At 48.7% G+C, this 3,377-nt stretch overlaps 1 protein-coding gene across 1 annotated transcript in view; it reads right to left on the reverse strand.

Moving 5' to 3' along the window:
• The window catches only part of GABBR1 (gamma-aminobutyric acid type B receptor subunit 1), a 19,535-nt gene that overhangs the window by 8,057 nt on the left and 8,101 nt on the right, over positions 1–3,377 (reverse strand). The window lies entirely within an intron of this gene.

The following is a 3,377-nucleotide window of genomic DNA, read 5'->3' on the forward strand; positions in this document are numbered from 1 at the left end:
GGTAACATCGCTTCTGGTTCCCCTATCTCGACTTGAATAGATGGTTTACATTCATGTTGTCAGGTTGAGCAAATGTATACATAAAACCTTGAGCTACACCCGTGTGTTTTACACCTGAAGCCACTAGACTAGGGCAGGGAGCAGCTGGGACCAACACCTTCACGTGCACAGCTGCTCAGAACTACACACAGAGCTGACATCGCATGATAAATGGTGAAGGTTAGAATGTGGAGAGCAGAGCAAGAGAATGGCTGTGCTCTCAGCTCCAACCTTCCCAACAGGGCTCCCCGGCCACACAGCCCCCCCGACGCCCAAAGCCCCAGCGGCGGAGGCACCCAGCTTCCTCGCTCGGCCTGTCCCAGGGAGCCTTCTCAGGGCCGGACTCCTGCCCCGCAGGCTTGCAGTTCACGGACTCGCAGACAGCCCCTAAGCTTCAAGGTCTATTATTCAACCCCTACCCACACCCTTCCAGCCCTCTTTTTCTTGGAAATCTTCTTTTCCCAAGAAAGCTAAGTAACAGAATGACAGTTCCTTTACCTCTGTCGTGAAATGGGTCAGAGACCTGAGTTTCCATACCTGGCAGTCACTTAGCTAAATGACCAGAGGTGAATTCCCGCAAGGGTTTGGAGATGGCTCCCGCATAAAGGAGAAAATCACACCTGCCCTTCCCTACCTCCTAAAATCACACCCAGTGGCGACTTCTCAGCAAGATACAGGTTAGACACAGGCACTGGATTAGATTTGAATATATTAACATACACTCACTCTAATGAGGAAATGAATGAAGAACAAATAAGTCTTCATTCCCGCCCTAACCAGTGTGTCTCAGTGGGTAGAGCGTCGGCCTGTGGACTGAAGGGTCCCAGGTTCAATTCTGGTCAAGGGCATGTACCTTGGTTGCGGGCACATCCCCAGTAGGAGGTGTGCAGGAGGCAGCTGATCGATGTTTCTCTCTCATCGATATTTCTAATTCTCTATCCCTCTCCTTTCCTCTCTGTAAAAAATCAATAAAATATATATTTTTTAAAAAGTCTTCATTCCCCGTGCGGTGCCGGCTTTTCTTTCTATTCAACTTTCTGGACACAAAGGAGTAGAAAACGCAAAGGCCAGGCAGTGTGGTGCAGTGGGCACAGCCTGGCTTTGCAGACAGACAGGCTGGCTCTCCTGCCCTTGAGGACAGAACCAGGCTCCACCCCTCTCTCCTTCCTCAGAACCCAGCACTGTGCCCTCCCAGATGGATGTCCACTGGATTAGGGCACTGAAGATGCTCTGTATGATTTCATGAGGGGGTGTGTGTGTGAAATACAGAATGCACAACTCGGAGAGTGAGCCCTCCTAAAGCTATGGACTGTGGGTGAAAACGATGTGTCAGTGAGGTGCATCAGTGGCCTCGGGCATGCCGACAGTGAGGGCTGTGTGTGTGAGGGCAGGGACATGTGGAAAATCTCTGCTCCTGCCACTTATCTTGCTGTGAACTTGAGCTGCTTTAAGAAATAAAGTTAGGCCCTAGCTGGTTTGGCTCGGTGGATAGAGCGTCGGCCTGTGGACTGAAGGGGCTTGGGTTTGAATCCAGTCAAGGGCACATGTCCAGGTTTTGGACTTGATCCCTAGTAGAGGACATGCAGGAGACATCCAATCAATGATTCTCTCACATCATTGATGTTTCTATCTTTCTCTCCCTCTCTCTTCCTCTTTGAAATCAATAAAAATATATATATATTTTAAAAGATACTGCTCAGTGAAGAGCTTTAAAAGAAAAACAAAGTATTTGTTGCCCAGCTGGTGTGGCTCAGTGGTTGAGCATCAACCTGTGAACCAGGTCAGGGTTCGATTACTGGTCAGGGCACATGCCCTGGTTGTGGGCTTGATCCCCAGTAGGGGACGTGCAAAAGGCAGCCAATCAATGATTCTCTGTCATGGTTGATGTTTCTCTCTCTCTCTCCCTCTCCCTTCCGCTCTGAAATCAATAAAAGTATTTTTTAAAAAACTATAAAAAAATAATACCTAAGACTAAAAGCTCAATTTTCCTCACTCCCTAACACTTCTCAGCACATAAGATTGAATCCTTAAAATCACCTTAGACTCCTTCAAATCACCAAATTTCTTAATTCTTTCGTTGAAATGTGTCATTAATCCCAGGCCTTCCTATACAGAGCACTGTTAACAGTAATAACATCAGCTAACGTTTACATTGTCTGCAACAGGCGCCTTCCTAAGGTACATGTGTCACTTACTTAGCCTTTAAATGAGGTGTATGGCCCTTCTAGAAATAAGGAAACTGGCACAGAAAAGTTCAGCTGCCTGAAGGTGCACGGCTGGTGCGTGGCAGCAGGACCCACAGCCGGGCGCCTGCGCTGAGTCCCTGCCCTGTGCTGCCCAGGCGCCCAGGCCTCGCAGAGCGCCGCTGGGAGGACGGCAGCGGCTGAGGCTTTTAAAAATAATTGTAATTGATTTTTTAGAGCGAGCAAGAGAGAGAAACATCAACTGCTGTTCCACTTGTATATGCGTCCTTGGATGCTTCTGCCTGTGCCCTGAGCGGAGATGAACCCACAGCCTACGTATCAGGACAAGCTCCAAACTGTCCTCCCGCCTCCAGGTCTATCCAATCTGCAGTTCAAAGTAATCACTATGTCAGAAAGTCACCCCAACAGGCAGGGACTCCCCCCGCTCTGCATGCTATGCCCCTGCCCAAGCCCCGCACCCCTCGCCCCCACTGGCTCTGCCGCTGCTGGCACCCCTGAGCCCACATAACTAGTTACCAGAAACAGCGCCTCTTGGGCCAGCAAAGGTATGGCTGCCACTTTTCAAATAAAAATGTTACTAGGCAGCTCAAGGAAAACAGAACAAAAGTTCCATAACGCATAGAAATTAGTGAAGTAACCAAGTGCAAATTTATGAAACTAATTTTCTAACAGCCCTGTCTGGCAGTTCCTATATGTAAGAGTGGAAGCTCAACAGTGACCTGAAATGCATATAATGAGAGAAGTTTTATTTTGTATTTTCTCCAGATGTGATGGCACCTCAATCACTGTCAGAACTTCCTCATTCAGCCCCAGCCTCTCTGGCTCAGTGATAGAGCCTCCACCCACAGACTGAAGGGTCCCGGGGTTCAATTTCTGTCAAGGGCATGTACCTCAGTTGCAGGCTCGATCCCTGGCCCGGGTCAGGGTGGGTGAGGGAGACAACCAATCAATGTGTCTCTCCCACATCAATGTTTCTCTCTGTGTGTCTCTCCACCTCCCTTCCACTCTCTCTAAAAATCAATGGAAAAATATCCTCAGGTGAGGGTTAACAACAACAAAAAATTTACTCATTTTACTCCCAATCTTGCTCCCACCACCGACTTGCCCCTCTAGCCCAGAGCCATCACCATTCTC

This window comes from Myotis davidii, unplaced genomic scaffold (genome assembly GCF_000327345.1).
Source record: "Myotis davidii unplaced genomic scaffold, ASM32734v1 scaffold2336, whole genome shotgun sequence".
NCBI classification, from domain to species: Eukaryota; Metazoa; Chordata; class Mammalia; order Chiroptera; family Vespertilionidae; genus Myotis; species Myotis davidii.